This window comes from Podarcis melisellensis (assembly GCF_964234715.1).
Source record: "Podarcis melisellensis genome assembly, chromosome: 13".
Classification (NCBI taxonomy): domain Eukaryota; kingdom Metazoa; phylum Chordata; class Lepidosauria; order Squamata; family Lacertidae; genus Podarcis; species Podarcis melisellensis.
This window is the reverse complement of record NC_138545.1, coordinates 42,571,225-42,592,012: the sequence shown is the minus strand read 5'-3', so window position 1 is coordinate 42,592,012 and position 20,788 is coordinate 42,571,225.

The following is a 20,788-nucleotide window of genomic DNA, read 5'->3' as shown; positions in this document are numbered from 1 at the left end:
TCCCCTGAAATGTTTGGCTGTCGAAACAGGGGGCTTTTTATCACAGGACAGCAAATCAGCCTTCAGCAACTTAACCGGCGGAAAAAGATTTTTTTGAAAAATCCCTAAGCCCCGGGGTCACAATTTCAGAAAAAAATCTGACTTTTGGCAATTCACTCAAAAATGGCGCCAAACGCTTGCAAATGCTCCCCTGAAATGTTTGGCTGTCAAAAGAGGAGGCTTTTTATCACAGGACAAGAAATCAGCCCTCAGCAACTTAACCGGCGGAAAAAGATTTTTTTGAAGAATCCCTAAGCCCCGGGGTCACAATTTCAGAAAAAATCCGACTTTTGGCAATTCACTCAAAAATGCTGCCAAATGCTTGCAAATGCTCCGCTGAAATGTTTGGCAGTCGAAACAGAATGCTTTTTTTTCACAGGAGAAGAAATCAGCCCTCAGCAACTTAACCGGCGGAAAAAGATTTTTTTGAAAAATCCCTAAGCCCCGGGGTCACAATTTCAGAAAAAAATGTGACTTTTGGCAATTCACTCAGAAATGCAGCCAAACGCTTGCAAATGCTCCCCTGAAATGTTTGGCTGTCGAAACAGAATGCTTTTTTATCACAGGACAAGAAATCAGCCCTCAGGAACTTAACCGGCGGAAAGAGATTTTTTTGAAAAATCCCAAAGCCCCGGGGTCACAATTTCAGAAAAAATCTGACTTTTGGCAATTCACTCAAAAATGGCGCCAAACGCTTGCAAATGCTCCCCTGAAATGTTTGGCTCTCGAAACAGGAGGCTTTTTATCACAGGACAAGAAATCAGCCCTCAGCAACTTAACCGGCGGAAAAAGATTTTTTTGAAAAATCCCTAAGCCCCGGGTCACAATTTCAGAAAAAATCTGACTTTTGGCAATTCACTCAAAAATGCTGCCAAATGCGGGCAAATGCTCCCCTGAAATGTTTGGCAGTCGAAACAGAATGCTTTTTTTTCACAGGACAAGAAATCAGCCCTCAGTAACTAAACCGGCGGAAAAAGATTTTTTTGAAAAATGCCTAAGCCCCGGGGTCACAATTTCAGAAAAAATCTGACTTTTGGCAATTCACTCAAAAATGGTGCCAAACACTTGCAAATGCTCCCCTGAAATGTTTGGCTGTCGAAACAGAATGCTTTTTATCACAGGACAAGAAATCAGCCGTCAGGAACTTAACCGGCGGAAAAAGATTTTTTTGAAAAATCCCTAAGCCCCGGGGTCACAATTTCAGAAAGAATCTGACTTTTGGCAATTCACTCAAAAATGGTGCCAAACGCTGGCAAATGTTCCCCTGAAATGTTTGGCAGTCGAAACAGAATGCTTTTTATCACAGGACAAGAAATCAGCCGTCAGGAACTTAACCGGCGGAAAAAGATTTTTTTGAAAAATCCCTAAGCCCCGGGGTCACAATTTCAGAAAGAATCTGACTTTTGACAATTCACTCAAAAATGGTGCCAAACGCTGGCAAATGTTCCCCTGAAATGTTTGGCAGTCGAAACAGAATGCTTTTTATCACAGGACAAGAAATCAGCCCTCAGTAACTTAACCGGCGGAAAAAGATTTTTTTGAAAAATGCCTAAGCCCCGGGGTCACAATTTCAGAAAAAATCCTGGCTTTTGGCAATTCACTCAAAAATGGCGCCAAACGCTTGCAAATGCTCCCCTGAAATGTTTGGCTGTCGAAACAGGGGGCTTTTTATCACAGGACAGCAAATCAGCCTTCAGCAACTTAACCGGCGCCAAAAGATTTTTTTGAAAAATCCCTAAGCCCCGGGGTCACAATTTCAGAAAAAATCTGACTTTTGGCAATTCACTCAAAAATGGCGCCAAACGCTTGCAAATGCTCCCCTGAAATGTTTGGCTGTCAAAACAGGAGGCTTTTTATCACAGGACAAGAAATCAGCCCTCAGCAACTTAACCGGCGGAAAAAGATTTTTTTGAAAAATCTCTAAGCCCCGGGGTCACAATTTCAGAAAAAATCCGACTTTTGGCAATTCACTTAAAAATACTGCCAAACGCTTGCAAATGCTCCGCTGAAATGTTTGGCAGTCGAAACAGAATGCTTTTTTTTCACAGGAGAAGAAATCAGCCCTCAGCAACTTAACCGGCGGAAAAAGATTTTTTTGAAAAATCCCTAAGCCCCGGGGTCACAATTTCTGAAAAAATCCGACTTTTGGCAATTCACTCAAAAATGCTGCCAAACGCGGGAAAATGTTCCCCTGAAATGTTTGGCAGTCGAAACAGAATGCTTTTTATCACAGGACAAGAAATCAGCCCTCAGTAACTTAACCGGCGGAAAAAGATTTTTTTGAAAAATGCCTAAGCCCCGGGGTCACAATTTCAGAAAAAATCTGGCTTTTGGCAATTCACTCAAAAATGGCGCCAAACGCTTGCAAATGCTCCCCTGAAATGTTTGGCTGTCGAAACAGGGGGCTTTTTATCACAGGACAGCAATTCAGCCCTCAGCAACTTAACCGGCGGAAAAAGATTTTTTTGAAAAATCTCTAAGCCCCGGGGTCACAATTTCAGAAAAAATCCGACTTTTGGCAATTCACTCAAAAATGGTGCCAAACGCTGGCAAATGTTCCCCTGAAATGTTTGGCAGTCGAAACAGAATGCTTTTTATCACAGGACAAGAAATCAGCCCTCAGTAACTTAACCGGCAGAAAAAGATTTTTTTGAAAAATCCCTAAGCCCCGGGGTCACAATTTCAGAAAAAATCCGACTTTTGGCAATTCACTCACAAATGGCGCCAAACGCTTGCAAATGCTCCCCTGAAATGTTTGGCTGTCGAAACAGAAGGCTTTTTATCACAGGACAAGAAATCAGCCCTCAGCAACTTAACCGGCGGAAAAAGATTTTTTTGAAAAATCCCTAAGCCCCGGGGTCACAATTTCAGAAAAAATCTGACTTTTGGCAATTCACTCAAAAATGCTGCCAAACGCGGGCAAATGTTCCCCTGAAATGTTTGGCAGTCGAAACAGAATGCTTTTTATCACAGGACAAGAAATCAGCCCTCAGTAACTAAACCGGCGGAAAAAGATTTTTTTGAAAAATGCCTAAGCCCCGGGGTCACAATTTCAGAAAAAATCTGGCTTTTGGCAATTCACTCAAAAATGCTGCCAAACGCTGGAAAATGCTCCCCTGAAATGTTTGGCTGTCGAAACAGGAGGCTTTTTATCACAGGACAAGAAATCAGCCGTCAGCAACTTAACCGGCGGAAAGAGATTTTTTTGAAAAATCCCTAAGCCCCGGGGTCACAATTTCAGAAAAAATCTGACTTTTGGCAATTCACTCAGAAATGCAGCCAAACGCTTGCAAATGCTCCCCTGAAATGTTTGGCTGTCGAAACAGGAGGCTTTTTATCACAGGACAAGAAATCAGCCCTCAGCAACTTAACCGGCGGAAAAAGATTTTTTTGAAAAATCTCTAAGCCCCGGGGTCACAATTTCAGAAAAAATCCGACTTTTGGCAATTCACTCAAAAATGCTGCCAAATGCTTGCAAATGCTCCGCTGAAATGTTTGGCAGTCGAAACAGAATGCTTTTTTTCCACAGGAGAAGAAATCAACCCTCAGCAACTTAACAGGCGGAAAAAGATTTTTTTGAAATATCCCTAAGCCCCGGGGTCACAATTTCAGAAAAAAATCTGACATTTGGCAATTCACTCAAAAATGGCGCCAAACGCTTGCAAATGCTCCCCTGAAATGTTTGGCTGTCAAAACAGGAGGCTTTTTATCACAGGACAAGAAATCAGCCCTCAGCAACTTAACCGGCGGAAAAAGATTTTTTTGAAAAATCCCTAAGCCCCGGGGTCACAATTTCTGAAAAAATCCGACTTTAGGCAATTCACTCAAAAATGCTGCCAAACGCTTGCCAATGCTCCCCTGAAATGTTTGGCAGTCGAAACAGAATGCTTTTATCACAGGACAAGAAATCAGCCCTCAGCAACTTAACCGGCGAAAAAAGATTTTTTTGAAAAATCCCTAAGCCCCGGCGTCACAATTTCAGAAAAAAAACCGACTTTTGGCAATTCACTCAAAAATGGTGCCAAACGCTGGCAAACGTTCCCCTGAAATGTTTGGCAGTCGAAACAGAATGCTTGTTATCACAGGACAAGAAATCAGCCCTCAGTAATTTAACCGGCGGAAAAAGATTTTTTTGAAAAATGCCTAAGCCCCGGGGTCACAATTTCAGAAAAAATCTGGCTTTTGGCAATTCACTCAAAAATGGTGCCAAACGCTAGCAAATGTTCCCCTGAAATGTTTGGCTGTCGAAACAGGGGGCTTTTTATCACAGGACAGCAAATCAGCCTTCAGCAACTTAACCGGCGGAAAAAGATTTTTTTGAAAAATCCCTAAGCCCCGGGGTCACAATTTCAGAAAAAAATCTGACTTTTGGCAATTCACTCAAAAATGGCGCCAAACGCTTGCAAATGCTCCCCTGAAATGTTTGGCTGTCAAAAGAGGAGGCTTTTTATCACAGGACAAGAAATCAGCCCTCAGCAACTTAACCGGCGGAAAAAGATTTTTTTGAAGAATCCCTAAGCCCCGGGGTCACAATTTCAGAAAAAATCCGACTTTTGGCAATTCACTCAAAAATGCTGCCAAATGCTTGCAAATGCTCCGCTGAAATGTTTGGCAGTCGAAACAGAATGCTTTTTTTTCACAGGAGAAGAAATCAGCCCTCAGCAACTTAACCGGCGGAAAAAGATTTTTTTGAAAAATCCCTAAGCCCCGGGGTCACAATTTCAGAAAAAAATGTGACTTTTGGCAATTCACTCAGAAATGCAGCCAAACGCTTGCAAATGCTCCCCTGAAATGTTTGGCTGTCGAAACAGAATGCTTTTTTATCACAGGACAAGAAATCAGCCCTCAGGAACTTAACCGGCGGAAAGAGATTTTTTTGAAAAATCCCAAAGCCCCGGGGTCACAATTTCAGAAAAAATCTGACTTTTGGCAATTCACTCAAAAATGGCGCCAAACGCTTGCAAATGCTCCCCTGAAATGTTTGGCTCTCGAAACAGGAGGCTTTTTATCACAGGACAAGAAATCAGCCCTCAGCAACTTAACCGGCGGAAAAAGATTTTTTTGAAAAATCCCTAAGCCCCGGGTCACAATTTCAGAAAAAATCTGACTTTTGGCAATTCACTCAAAAATGCTGCCAAATGCGGGCAAATGCTCCCCTGAAATGTTTGGCAGTCGAAACAGAATGCTTTTTTTTCACAGGACAAGAAATCAGCCCTCAGTAACTAAACCGGCGGAAAAAGATTTTTTTGAAAAATGCCTAAGCCCCGGGGTCACAATTTCAGAAAAAATCTGACTTTTGGCAATTCACTCAAAAATGGTGCCAAACACTTGCAAATGCTCCCCTGAAATGTTTGGCTGTCGAAACAGAATGCTTTTTATCACAGGACAAGAAATCAGCCGTCAGGAACTTAACCGGCGGAAAAAGATTTTTTTGAAAAATCCCTAAGCCCCGGGGTCACAATTTCAGAAAGAATCTGACTTTTGGCAATTCACTCAAAAATGGTGCCAAACGCTGGCAAATGTTCCCCTGAAATGTTTGGCAGTCGAAACAGAATGCTTTTTATCACAGGACAAGAAATCAGCCGTCAGGAACTTAACCGGCGGAAAAAGATTTTTTTGAAAAATCCCTAAGCCCCGGGGTCACAATTTCAGAAAGAATCTGACTTTTGGCAATTCACTCAAAAATGGTGCCAAACGCTGGCAAATGTTCCCCTGAAATGTTTGGCAGTCGAAACAGAATGCTTTTTATCACAGGACAAGAAATCAGCCCTCAGTAACTTAACCGGCGGAAAAAGATTTTTTTGAAAAATGCCTAAGCCCCGGGGTCACAATTTCAGAAAAAATCCTGGCTTTTGGCAATTCACTCAAAAATGGCGCCAAACGCTTGCAAATGCTCCCCTGAAATGTTTGGCTGTCGAAACAGGGGGCTTTTTATCACAGGACAGCAAATCAGCGTTCAGCAACTTAACCGGCGCCAAAAGATTTTTTTGAAAAATCCCTAAGCCCCGGGGTCACAATTTCAGAAAAAATCTGACTTTTGGCAATTCACTCAAAAATGGCGCCAAACGCTTGCAAATGCTCCCCTGAAATGTTTGGCTGTCAAAACAGGAGGCTTTTTATCACAGGACAAGAAATCAGCCCTCAGCAACTTAACCGGCGGAAAAAGATTTTTTTGAAAAATCTCTAAGCCCCGGGGTCACAATTTCAGAAAAAATCCGACTTTTGGCAATTCACTTAAAAATACTGCCAAACGCTTGCAAATGCTCCGCTGAAATGTTTGGCAGTCGAAACAGAATGCTTTTTTTTCACAGGAGAAGAAATCAGCCCTCAGCAACTTAACCGGCGGAAAAAGATTTTTTTGAAAAATCCCTAAGCCCCGGGGTCACAATTTCTGAAAAAATCCGACTTTTGGCAATTCACTCAAAAATGCTGCCAAACGCGGGAAAATGTTCCCCTGAAATGTTTGGCAGTCGAAACAGAATGCTTTTTATCACAGGACAAGAAATCAGCCCTCAGTAACTTAACCGGCGGAAAAAGATTTTTTTGAAAAATGCCTAAGCCCCGGGGTCACAATTTCAGAAAAAATCTGGCTTTTGGCAATTCACTCAAAAATGGCGCCAAACGCTTGCAAATGCTCCCCTGAAATGTTTGGCTGTCGAAACAGGGGGCTTTTTATCACAGGACAGCAATTCAGCCCTCAGCAACTTAACCGGCGGAAAAAGATTTTTTTGAAAAATCTCTAAGCCCCGGGGTCACAATTTCAGAAAAAATCCGACTTTTGGCAATTCACTCAAAAATGGTGCCAAACGCTGGCAAATGTTCCCCTGAAATGTTTGGCAGTCGAAACAGAATGCTTTTTATCACAGGACAAGAAATCAGCCCTCAGTAACTTAACCGGCAGAAAAAGATTTTTTTGAAAAATCCCTAAGCCCCGGGGTCACAATTTCAGAAAAAATCCGACTTTTGGCAATTCACTCACAAATGGCGCCAAACGCTTGCAAATGCTCCCCTGAAATGTTTGGCTGTCGAAACAGAAGGCTTTTTATCACAGGACAAGAAATCAGCCCTCAGCAACTTAACCGGCGGAAAAAGATTTTTTTGAAAAATCCCTAAGCCCCGGGGTCACAATTTCAGAAAAAATCTGACTTTTGGCAATTCACTCAAAAATGCTGCCAAACGCGGGCAAATGTTCCCCTGAAATGTTTGGCAGTCGAAACAGAATGCTTTTTATCACAGGACAAGAAATCAGCCCTCAGTAACTAAACCGGCGGAAAAAGATTTTTTTGAAAAATGCCTAAGCCCCGGGGTCACAATTTCAGAAAAAATCTGGCTTTTGGCAATTCACTCAAAAATGCTGCCAAACGCTGGAAAATGCTCCCCTGAAATGTTTGGCTGTCGAAACAGGAGGCTTTTTATCACAGGACAAGAAATCAGCCGTCAGCAACTTAACCGGCGGAAAGAGATTTTTTTGAAAAATCCCTAAGCCCCGGGGTCACAATTTCAGAAAAAATCTGACTTTTGGCAATTCACTCAGAAATGCAGCCAAACGCTTGCAAATGCTCCCCTGAAATGTTTGGCTGTCGAAACAGGAGGCTTTTTATCACAGGACAAGAAATCAGCCCTCAGCAACTTAACCGGCGGAAAAAGATTTTTTTGAAAAATCTCTAAGCCCCGGGGTCACAATTTCAGAAAAAATCCGACTTTTGGCAATTCACTCAAAAATGCTGCCAAATGCTTGCAAATGCTCCCCTGAAATGTTTGGCAGTCGAAACAGAATGCTTTTTTTCCACAGGAGAAGAAATCAACCCTCAGCAACTTAACAGGCGGAAAAAGATTTTTTTGAAATATCCCTAAGCCCCGGGGTCACAATTTCAGAAAAAAATCTGACATTTGGCAATTCACTCAAAAATGGCGCCAAACGCTTGCAAATGCTCCCCTGAAATGTTTGGCTGTCAAAACAGGAGGCTTTTTATCACAGGACAAGAAATCAGCCCTCAGCAACTTAACCGGCGGAAAAAGATTTTTTTGAAAAATCCCTAAGCCCCGGGGTCACAATTTCTGAAAAAATCCGACTTTAGGCAATTCACTCAAAAATGCTGCCAAACGCTTGCCAATGCTCCCCTGAAATGTTTGGCAGTCGAAACAGAATGCTTTTATCACAGGACAAGAAGTCAGCCCTCAGCAACTTAACCGGCGAAAAAAGATTTTTTTGAAAAATCCCTAAGCCCCGGCGTCACAATTTCAGAAAAAAAACCGACTTTTGGCAATTCACTCAAAAATGGTGCCAAACGCTGGCAAACGTTCCCCTGAAATGTTTGGCAGTCGAAACAGAATGCTTTTTATCACAGGACAAGAAATCAGCCCTCAGTAACTTAACCGGCGGAAAAAGATTTTTTTGAAAAATGCCGAAGCACCGGGGTCACAATTTCAGAAAAAATCTGGCTTTTGGCAATTCACTCAAAAATGGCGCCAAACGCTTGCAAATGCTCCCCTGAAATGTTTGGCTGTCGAAACAGGGGCTTTTTATCACAGGACAGCAAATCAGCCTTCAGCAACTTAACCGGCGGAAAAAGATTTTTTTGAAAAATCCCTAAGCCCCGGGGTCACAATTTCAGAAAAAATCTGACTTTTGGCAATTCACTCACAAATGGTGCCAAACGCTGGCAAATGTTCCCCTGAAATGTTTGGCAGTCGAAACAGAATGCTTTTTTTTCACAGGAGAAGAAATCAGCCCTCAGGAACTTAACCGGCGGAAAAAGATTTTTTTGAAAAATCCCTAAGCCCCGGGGTCACAATTTCAGAAAAAATCCGACTTTTGGCAATTCACTCAAAAATGCTGCCAAACGCTGGCAAATGCTCCCCTGAAATGTTTGGCTGTCGAAACAGGAGGCTTTTTATCACAGGACAAGAAATCAGCCCTCAGCAACTTAACAGGCGGAAAAAGATTTTTTTGAAATATCCCTAAGCCCCGGGGTCACAATTTCAGAAAAAAATCTGACTTTTGGCAATTCACTTAAAAATGGCGCCAAACGCTTGCAAATGCTCCCCTGAAATGTTTGGCTGTCAAAACAGGAGGCTTTTTATCACAGGACAAGAAATCAGCCCTCAGCAACTTAACCGGCGGAAAAAGATTTTTTTGAAAAATCTCTAATCCCCGGGGTCACAATTTCAGAAAAAATCCGACTTTTGGCAATTCACTCAAAAATGCTGCCAAACGCTGGCAAATGTTCCCCTGAAATGTTTGGCAGTCGAAACAGAATGCTTTTTATCACAGGACAGCAAATCAGCCTTCAGCAACTTAACCGGCGGAAAAAGATTTTTTTGAAAAATCCCTAAACCCCGGGGTCACAATTTCAGAAAAAATCTGACTTTTGCAATTCACTCAAAAATGGGGCCAAACGCTTGCAAATGCTCCCCTGAAATGTTTGGCTGTCGAAACAGGAGTCTTTTTATCACATGACAAGAAATCAGCCCTCAGTAACTTAACCGGCGGAAAAAGATTTTTTTGAAAAATCTCTAAGCCCCGGGGTCACAATTTCAGAAAAAAATCCTACTTTTGGCAATTCAATCAAAAATGCTGCCAAACACTTGCAAATGCTCCGCTGAAATGTTTGGCAGTCGAAACAGAATGCTTTTTTTTCACAGGACAAGAAATCAGCCCTCAGCAACTTAACCGGCGGAAAAAGATTTTTTTGAAAAATCCCTAAGCCCCGGGGTCACAATTTCATAAAAAATCCGACTTTTGGCAATTCACTCAAAAATGGCGCCAAACACTTTCAAATGCTCCGCTGAAATGTTTGGCTGTCGAAACAGGAGGCTTTTTATCACAGGACAAGAAATCAGCCCTCAGCAACTTAACCGGCGGAAAGAGATTTTTTTGAAAAATCCCTAAGCCCCCGGGGTCACAATTTCAGAAAAAATCTGACTTTTGGCAATTCACTCAGAAATGCAGCCAAACGCTTGCAAATGCTCCCCTGAAATGTTTGGCTGTCGAAACAGAAGGCTTTTTATCACAGGACAAGAAATCAGCCCTCAGCAACTTAACCGGCGGAAAAAGATTTTTTTGAAAAATCCCTAAGCCCCGGGGTCACAATTTCAGAAAAAATCTGACTTTTGGCAATTCACTCAAAAATGCTGCCAAATGCGGGCAAATGCTCCCCTGAAATGTTTGGTAGTCGAAACAGAATGCTTTTTTTTCACAGGACAAGAAATCAGCCCTCAGGAACTTAACCGGCGGAAAAAGATTTTTTTGAAAAATCCCAAAGCCCCGGGGTCACAATTTCAGAAAAAATCTGACTTTTGGCAATTCACTCAAAAATGGCGCCAAACGCTTGCAAATGCTCCCCTGAAATGTTTGGCTGTCGAAACAGGAGGCTTTTTATCACAGGACAGCAAATCAGCCCTCAGCAACTTAACCGGCGGAAACAGATTTTTTTGAAAAATCCCTAAGCCCCGGGGTCACAATTTCAGAAAAAAACTGACTTTTGGCAATTCACTCAAAAATGGTGCCAAACACTTGCAAATGCTCCCCTGAAATGTTTGGCTGTCGAAACAGATGACTTTTTATCACAGGAGAAGAAATCGGCCCTCAGCAACTTAACCGGCGGAAAAAGATTTTTTTGAAAAATCCCTAAGCCCCGGGGTCACAATTTCAGAAAAAAATCCGACTTTTGGCAATTCACTCAAAAATGCTGCCAAACGCTTGCCAATGCTCCCCTTAAATGTTTGGCAGTCGAAACAGAATGCTTTTTATCACAGGACAAGAAATCAGCCGTCAGGAACTTAACCGGCGGAAAAAGATTTTTTTGAAAAATCCCTAAGCCCCGGGGTCACAATTTCAGAAAAAATCTGACTTTTGGCAATTCACTCAAAAATGGTGCCAAACGCTGGCAAATGTTCCCCTGAAATGTTTGGCAGTCGAAACAGAATGCTTTTTATCACAGGACAAGAAATCAGCCCTCAGTAACTTAACCGGCGGAAAAAGATTTTTTTGAAAAATGCCTAAGCCCCGGGGTCACAATTTCAGAAAAAATCTGGCTTTTGGCAATTCACTCAAAAATGGCGCCAAACGCTTGCAAATGCTCCCCTGAAATGTTTGGCTGTCAAAACAGGAGGCTTTTTATCACAGGACAAGAAATCAGCCCTCAGCAACTTAACCGGCGGAAAAAGATTTTTTTGCAAAATCTCTAAGCCCCGGGGTCACAATTTCAGAAAAAATCCGACTTTTGGCAATTCACTTTAAAATACTGCCAAACGCTTGCAAATGCTCCGCTGAAATGTTTGGCAGTCGAAACAGAATGCTTTTTTTTCACAGGAGAAGAAATCAGCCCTCAGCAACTTAACCGGCGGAAAAAGATTTTTTTGAAAAATCCCTAAGCCCCGGGGTCACAATTTCTGAAAAAATCCGACTTTTGGCAATTCACTCAAAAATGCTGCCAAACGCGGGAAAATGTTCCCCTGAAATGTTTGGCAGTCAAAACAGAATGCTTTTTATCACAGGACAAGAAATCAGCCCTCAGTAACTTAACCGGCGGAAAAAGATTTTTTTGAAAAATGCCTAAGCCCCGGGGTCACAATTTCAGAAAAAATCTGGCTTTTGGCAATTCACTCAAATATGGGGCCAAACGCTTGCAAATGCTCCCCTGAAATGTTTGGCTGTCGAAACAGGGGGCTTTTTATCACAGGACAGCAATTCAGCCCTCAGCAACTTAACCGGCGGAAAAAGATTTTTTTGAAAAATCTCTAAGCCCCGGGGTCACAATTTCAGAAAAAATCCGACTTTTGGCAATTCACTCAAAAATGGTGCCAAACGCTGGCAAATGTTCCCCTGAAATGTTTGGCAGTTGAAACAGAATGCTTTTTATCACAGGACAAGAAATCAGCCCTCAGTAACTTAACCGGCAGAAAAAGATTTTTTTGAAAAATCCCTAAGCCCCGGGGTCACAATTTCAGAAAAAATCCGACTTTTGGCAATTCACTCAAAAATGCTGCCAAACGCTTGCAAATGCTCCGCTGAAATGTTTGGCAGTCGAAACAGAATGCTTTTTTTTCACAGGACAAGAAATCAGCCCTCAGCAACTTAACCGGCGGAAAAAGATTTTTTTGAAAAATCCCTAAGCCCCGGGGTCACAATTTCTGAAAAAATCTGACTTTTGGAAATTCACTCAAAAATGGCGCCAAACGCTTGCAAATGCTCCCCTGAAATGTTTGGCTGTCGAAACAGAAGGCTTTTTATCACAGGACAAGAAATCAGCCCTCAGCAACTTAACCGGCGGAAAAAGATTTTTTTGAAAAATCCCTAAGCCCCGGGGTCACAATTTCAGAAAAAATCTGACTTTTGGCAATTCACTCAAAAATGCTGCCAAACGCGGGCAAATGTTCCCCTGAAATGTTTGGCAGTCGAAACAGAATGCTTTTTATCACAGGACAAGAAATCAGCCCTCAGTAACTAAACCGGCGGAAAAAGATTTTTTTGAAAAATGCCTAAGCCCCGGGGTCACAATTTCAGAAAAAATCTGGCTTTTCGCAATTCACTCAAAAATGCTGCCAAACGCTGGAAAATGCTCCCCTGAAATGTTTGGCTGTCGAAACAGGAGGCTTTTTATCACAGGACAAGAAATCAGCCCTCAGCAACTTAACCGGCGGAAAAAGATTTTTTTGCAAAATCTCTAAGCCCCGGGGTCACAATTTCAGAAAAAATCCGACTTTTGGCAATTCACTTTAAAATACTGCCAAACGCTTGCAAATGCTCCGCTGAAATGTTTGGCAGTCGAAACAGAATGCTTTTTTTTCACAGGAGAAGAAATCAGCCCTCAGCAACTTAACCGGCGGAAAAAGATTTTTTTGAAAAATCCCTAAGCCCCGGGGTCACAATTTCTGAAAAAATCCGACTTTTGGCAATTCACTCAAAAATGCTGCCAAACGCGGGAAAATGTTCCCCTGAAATGTTTGGCAGTCGAAACAGAATGCTTTTTATCACAGGACAAGAAATCAGCCCTCAGTAACTTAACCGGCGGAAAAAGATTTTTTTGAAAAATGCCTAAGCCCCGGGGTCACAATTTCAGAAAAAATCTGGCTTTTGGCAATTCACTCAAATATGGGGCCAAACGCTTGCAAATGCTCCCCTGAAATGTTTGGCTGTCGAAACAGGGGGCTTTTTATCACAGGACAGCAATTCAGCCCTCAGCAACTTAACCGGCGGAAAAAGATTTTTTTGAAAAATCTCTAAGCCCCGGGGTCACAATTTCAGAAAAAATCCGACTTTTGGCAATTCACTCAAAAATGGTGCCAAACGCTGGCAAATGTTCCCCTGAAATGTTTGGCAGTTGAAACAGAATGCTTTTTATCACAGGACAAGAAATCAGCCCTCAGTAACTTAACCGGCAGAAAAAGATTTTTTTGAAAAATCCCTAAGCCCCGGGGTCACAATTTCAGAAAAAATCCGACTTTTGGCAATTCACTCAAAAATGCTGCCAAACGCTTGCAAATGCTCCGCTGAAATGTTTGGCAGTCGAAACAGAATGCTTTTTTTTCACAGGACAAGAAATCAGCCCTCAGCAACTTAACCGGCGGAAAAAGATTTTTTTGAAAAATCCCTAAGCCCCGGGGTCACAATTTCTGAAAAAATCTGACTTTTGGAAATTCACTCAAAAATGGCGCCAAACGCTTGCAAATGCTCCCCTGAAATGTTTGGCTGTCGAAACAGAAGGCTTTTTATCACAGGACAAGAAATCAGCCCTCAGCAACTTAACCGGCGGAAAAAGATTTTTTTGAAAAATCCCTAAGCCCCGGGGTCACAATTTCAGAAAAAAACTGACTTTTGGCAATTCACTCAAAAATGCTGCCAAACGCGGGCAAATGTTCCCCTGAAATGTTTGGCAGTCGAAACAGAATGCTTTTTATCACAGGACAAGAAATCAGCCCTCAGTAACTAAACCGGCGGAAAAAGATTTTTTTGAAAAATGCCTAAGCCCCGGGGTCACAATTTCAGAAAAAATCTGGCTTTTCGCAATTCACTCAAAAATGCTGCCAAACGCTGGAAAATGCTCCCCTGAAATGTTTGGCTGTCGAAACAGGAGGCTTTTTATCACAGGACAAGAAATCAGCCCTCAGCAACTTAACCGGCGGAAAAAGATTTTTTTGAAAAATCTCTAAGCCCCGGGGTCACAATTTCAGAAAAAATCTGGCTTTTGGCAATTCACTCAAAAATGGCGCCAAACGCTTGCAAATGCTCCCCTGAAATGTTTGGCTGTCGAAACAGATGACTTTTTATCACAGGAGAAGAAATCGGCCCTCAGCAACTTAACCGGCGGAAAAAGATTTTTTTGAAAAATCCCTAAGCCCCGGGGTCACAATTTCAGAAAAAAATCCGACTTTTGGCAATTCACTCAAAAATGCTGCCAAACGCTTGCCAATGCTCCCCTTAAATGTTTGGCAGTCGAAACAGAATGCTTTTTATCACAGGACAAGAAATCAGCCGTCAGGAACTTAACCGGCGGAAAAAGATTTTTTTGAAAAATCCCTAAGCCCCGGGGTCACAATTTCAGAAAAAATCTGACTTTTGGCAATTCACTCAAAAATGGTGCCAAACGCTGGCAAATGTTCCCCTGAAATGTTTGGCAGTCGAAACAGAATGCTTTTTATCACAGGACAAGAAATCAGCCCTCAGTAACTTAACCGGCGGAAAAAGATTTTTTTGAAAAATGCCTAAGCCCCGGGGTCACAATTTCAGAAAAAATCTGGCTTTTGGCAATTCACTCAAAAATGGCGCCAAACGCTTGCAAATGCTCCCCTGAAATGTTTGGCTGTCAAAACAGGAGGCTTTTTATCACAGGACAAGAAATCAGCCCTCAGCAACTTAACCGGCGGAAAAAGATTTTTTTGCAAAATCTCTAAGCCCCGGGGTCACAATTTCAGAAAAATCCGACTTTTGGCAATTCACTTTAAAATACTGCCAAACGCTTGCAAATGCTCCGCTGAAATGTTTGGCAGTCGAAACAGAATGCTTTTTTTTCACAGGAGAAGAAATCAGCCCTCAGCAACTTAACCGGCGGAAAAAGATTTTTTTGAAAAATCCCTAAGCCCCGGGGTCACAATTTCTGAAAAAATCCGACTTTTGGCAATTCACTCAAAAATGCTGCCAAACGCGGGAAAATGTTCCCCTGAAATGTTTGGCAGTCAAAACAGAATGCTTTTTATCACAGGACAAGAAATCAGCCCTCAGTAACTTAACCGGCGGAAAAAGATTTTTTTGAAAAATGCCTAAGCCCCGGGGTCACAATTTCAGAAAAAATCTGGCTTTTGGCAATTCACTCAAATATGGGGCCAAACGCTTGCAAATGCTCCCCTGAAATGTTTGGCTGTCGAAACAGGGGGCTTTTTATCACAGGACAGCAATTCAGCCCTCAGCAACTTAACCGGCGGAAAAAGATTTTTTTGAAAAATCTCTAAGCCCCGGGGTCACAATTTCAGAAAAAATCCGACTTTTGGCAATTCACTCAAAAATGGTGCCAAACGCTGGCAAATGTTCCCCTGAAATGTTTGGCAGTTGAAACAGAATGCTTTTTATCACAGGACAAGAAATCAGCCCTCAGTAACTTAACCGGCGGAAAAAGATTTTTTTGAAAAATCCCTAAGCCCCGGGGTCACAATTTCAGAAAAAATCCGACTTTTGGCAATTCACTCAAAAATGCTGCCAAACGCTTGCAAATGCTCCGCTGAAATGTTTGGCAGTCGAAACAGAATGCTTTTTTTTCACAGGACAAGAAATCAGCCCTCAGCAACTTAACCGGCGGAAAAAGATTTTTTTGAAAAATCCCTAAGCCCCGGGGTCACAATTTCTGAAAAAATCTGACTTTTGGAAATTCACTCAAAAATGGCGCCAAACGCTTGCAAATGCTCCCCTGAAATGTTTGGCTGTCGAAACAGAAGGCTTTTTATCACAGGACAAGAAATCAGCCCTCAGCAACTTAACCGGCGGTAAAAGATTTTTTTGAAAAATCCCTAAGCCCCGGGGTCACAATTTCAGAAAAAATCTGACTTTTGGCAATTCACTCAAAAATGCTGCCAAACGCGGGCAAATGTTCCCATGAAATGTTTGGCAGTCGAAACAGAATGCTTTTTATCACAGGACAAGAAATCAGCCCTCAGTAACTAAACCGGCGGAAAAAGATTTTTTTGAAAAATGCCTAAGCCCCGGGGTCACAATTTCAGAAAAAATCTGGCTTTTCGCAATTCACTCAAAAATGCTGCCAAACGCTGGAAAATGCTCCCCTGAAATGTTTGGCTGTCGAAACAGGAGGCTTTTTATCACAGGACAAGAAATCAGCCCTCAGCAACTTAACCGGCGGAAAAAGATTTTTTTGAAAAATCTCTAAGCCCCGGGGTCACAATTTCAGAAAAAATCTGGCTTTTGGCAATTCACTCAAAAATGGCGCCAAACGCTTGCAAATGCTCCCCTGAAATGTTTGGCTGTCGAAACAGGGGGCTTTTTATCACAGGACAGCAAATCAGCCTTCAGCAACTTAACCGGCGGAAAAAGATTTTTTTGAAAAATCCCTAAGCCCCGGGGTCACAATTTCAGAAAAAAACTGACTTTTGGCAATTCACTGAAAAATGGGGCCAAACGCTTGCAAATGCTCCCCTGAAATGTTTGGCTGTCGAAACAGGCGGCTTTTTATCACAGGACAAGAAATCAGCCCTCAGCAACTTAACCGGCGGAAAAAGATTTTTTTGAAAAATCTCTAAGCCCCGGGGTCACAATTTCAGAAAAAATCCGACTTTTGGCAATTCACTCAAAAATGGTGCCAAACGCTTGCAAATGCTCCGCTGAAATGTTTGGCAGTCGAAACAGAATGCTTTTTTTTCACAGGACAAGAAATCAGCCCTCAGCAACTTAACCGGCGGAAAAAGATTTTTTTGAAAAATCCCTAAGCCCCGGGGTCACAATTTCAGAAAAAAATCCGACTTTTGGCAATTCACTCAAAAATGCTGCCAAACGCGGGCAAATGCTCCCCTGAAATGTTTGGATGTCGAAACAGGAGGCTTTTTATCACAGGACAAGAAATCAGCCCTCAGCAACTATACCGGCGGAAAAAGATTTTTTTGAATAATCTCTAAGCCCCGGGGTCACAATTTCTGAAAAAATCCGACTTTTGGCAATTCACTCAAAAATGGTGCGAAACGCTTGCAAATGCTCCCCTGAAATGTTTGGCTGTCGAAACAGAATGCTTTTTTTTCACAGGACAAGAAATCAGCCCTCAGCAACTTAACCGGCGGAAAAAGATTTTTTTGAAGAATCCCTAAGCCCCGGGGTCACAATTTCAGAAAAAATCTGACTTTTGGCAATTCACTCAAAAATGCTGCCAAATGCGGGCAAATGCTCCCCTGAAATGTTTGGCAGTCGAAACAGAATGCTTTTTATCACACGACAAGAAATCAGCCACCAACAACTTAACCGGCGGAAAAAGATTTTTTTGAAAAATCCCTAAGCCCCGGGGTCACAATTTCAGAAAAAATCCGACTTTTGGCAATTCACTCAAAAATGGTGCCAAACGCTGGCAAATGTTCCCCTGAAATGTTTGGCAGTCGAAACAGAATGCTTTTTATCACAGGACAAGAAATCAGCCCTCAGTAACTTAACCGGCAGAAAAAGATTTTTTTGAAAAATGCCTAAGCCCCGGGGTCACAATTTCAGAAAAAAATCCGACTTTTGGCAATTCACTCAAAAATGGTGCCAAACGCTGGCAAATGTTCCCCTGAAATGTTTGGCAGTCGAAACAGAATGCTTGTTATCACAGGACAAGAAATCAGCCCTCAGTAACTTAACCGGCGGAAAAAGATTTTTTTGAAAAATGCCTAAGCCCCGGGGTCACAATTTCAGAAAAAATCTGGCTTTTGGCAATTCACTCAAAAATGGTGCCAAACGCTAGCAAATGTTCCCCTGAAATGTTTGGCTGTCGAAACAGGGGGCTTTTTATCACAGGACAGCAAATCAGCCTTCAGCAACTTAACCGGCGGAAAAAGATTTTTTTGAAAAATCCCTAAGCCCCGGGGTCACAATTTCAGAAAAAAATCTGACTTTTGGCAATTCACTCAAAAATGGCGCCAAACGCTTGCAAATGCTCCCCTGAAATGTTTGGCTGTCAAAAGAGGAGGCTTTTTATCACAGGACAAGAAATCAGCCCTCAGCAACTTAACCGGCGGAAAAAGATTTTTTTGAAGAATCCCTAAGCCCCGGGGTCACAATTTCAGAAAAAATCCGACTTTTGGCAATTCACTCAAAAATGCTGCCAAATGCTTGCAATTGCTCCGCTGAAATGTTTGGCAGTCGAAACAGAATGCTTTTTTTTCACAGGAGAAGAAATCAGCCCTCAGCAACTTAACCGGCGGAAAAAGATTTTTTTGAAAAATCCCTAAGCCCCGGGGTCACAATTTCAGAAAAAAATGTGACTTTTGGCAATTCAATCAGAAATGCAGCCAAACGCTTGCAAATGCTCCCCTGAAATGTTTGGCTGTCGAAACAGAATGCTTTTTTATCACAGGACAAGAAATCAGCCTTCAGGAACTTAACCGGCGGAAAGAGATTTTTTTGAAAAATCCCAAAGCCCCGGGGTCACAATTTCAGAAAAAATCTGACTTTTGGCAATTCACTCAAAAATGGCGCCAAACGCTTGCAAATGCTCCCCTGAAATGTTTGGCTCTCGAAACAGGAGGCTTTTTATCACAGGACAGCAAATCAGCCCTCAGCAACTTAACCGGCGGAAAAAGATTTTTTTGAAAAATCCCTAAGCCCCGGGGTCACAATTTCAGAAAAAATCTGACTTTTGGCAATTCACTCAGAAATGCAGCCAAACGCTTGCAAATGCTCCCCTGAAATGTTTGGCTGTCGAAACAGAAGGCTTTTTATCACAGGACAAGAAATCAGCCCTCAGCAACTTAACCGGCGGAAAAAGATTTTTTTGAAAAATCCCTAAGCCCCGGGGTCACAATTTCAGAAAAAATCTGACTTTTGGCAATTCACTCAAAAATGCTGCCAAATGCGGGCAAATGCTCCCCTGAAATGTTTGGCAGTCGAAACAGAATGCTTTTTTTTCACAGGACAAGAAATCAGCCCTCAGTAACTATACCGGCGGAAAAAGATTTTTTTGAAAAATGCCTAAGCCCCGGGGTCACAATTTCAGAAAAAATCTGACTTTTGGCAATTCACTCAAAAATGGCGCCAAACGCTTGCAAATGCTCCCCTGAAATGTTTGGCTGTCGAAACAGGAGGCTTTTTATCACAGGACAGCAAATCAGCCCTCAGCAACTTAACCGGCGGAAACAGATTTTTTTGAAAAATCCCTAAGCCCCGGGGTCACAATTTCAGAAAAAAACTGACTTTTGGCAATTCACTCAAAAATGGTGCCAAACACTTGCAAATGCTCCCCTGAAATGTTTGGCTGTCGAAACAGATGACTTTTTATCACAGGAGAAGAAATCGGCCCTCAGCAACTTAACCGGCGGAAAAAGATTTTTTTGAAAAATCCCTAAGCCCCGGGGTCACAATTTCAGAAAAAAATCCGACTTTTGGCAATTCACTCAAAAATGCTGCCAAACGCTTGCCAATGCTCCCCTTAAATGTTTGGCAGTCGAAACAGAATGCTTTTTATCACAGGACAAGAAATCAGCCGTCAGGAACATAACCGGCGGAAAAAGATTTTTTTGAAAAATCCCTAAGCCCCGGGGTCACAATTTCAGAAAGAATCTGACTTTTGGCAATTCACTCAAAAATGGTGCCAAACGCTGGCAAATGTTCCCCTGAAATGTTTGGCAGTCGAAACAGAATGCTTTTTATCACAGGACAAGAAATCAGCCCTCAGTAACTTAACCGGCGGAAAAAGATTTTTTTGAAAAATGCCTAAGCCCCGGGGTCACAATTTCAGAAAAAATCTGGCTGTTGGCAATTCACTCAAAAATGGCGCCAAACGCTTGCAAATGCTCCCCTGAAATGTTTGGCTGTCGAAACATGAGGCTTTTTATCACAGGACAAGAAATCAGCCCTCAGCAACTTAACCGGCGGAAAAAGATTTTTTTGAAAAATCCCTAAGCCCCGGGGTCACAATTTCAGAAAAAATCTGACTTTTGGCAATTCACTCAAAAATGGCGCCAAACGCTTGCAAATGCTCCCCTGAAATGTTTGGCTGTCAAAACAGGAGGCTTTTTATCACAGGACAAGAAATCAGCCCTCAGCAACTTAACCGGCGGAAAAAGATTTTTTTGAAAAATCTCTAAGCCCCGGGGTCACAATTTCAGAAAAAATCCGACTTTTGGCAATTCACTTAAAAATACTGCCAAACGCTTGCAAATGCTCCGCTGAAATGTTTGGCAGTCGAAACAGAATGCTTTTTTTTCACAGGAGAAGAAATCAGCCCTCAGCAACTTAACCGGCGAAAAAAGATTTTTTTGAAAAATCCCTAAGCCCCGGGGTCACAATTTCTGAAAAAATCCGACTTTTGGCAATTCACTCAAAAATGCTGCCAAACGCGGGAAAATGTTCCCCTGAAATGTTTGGCAGTCGAAACAGAATGCTTTTTATCACAGGACAAGAAATCAGCCCTCAGTAACTTAACCGGCGGAAAAAGATTTTTTTGAAAAATGCCTAAGCCCCGGGGTCACAATTTCAGAAAAAATCTGGCTTTTGGCAATTCACTCAAAAATGGCGCCAAACGCTTGCAAATGCTCCCCTGAAATGTTTGGCTGTCGAAACAGG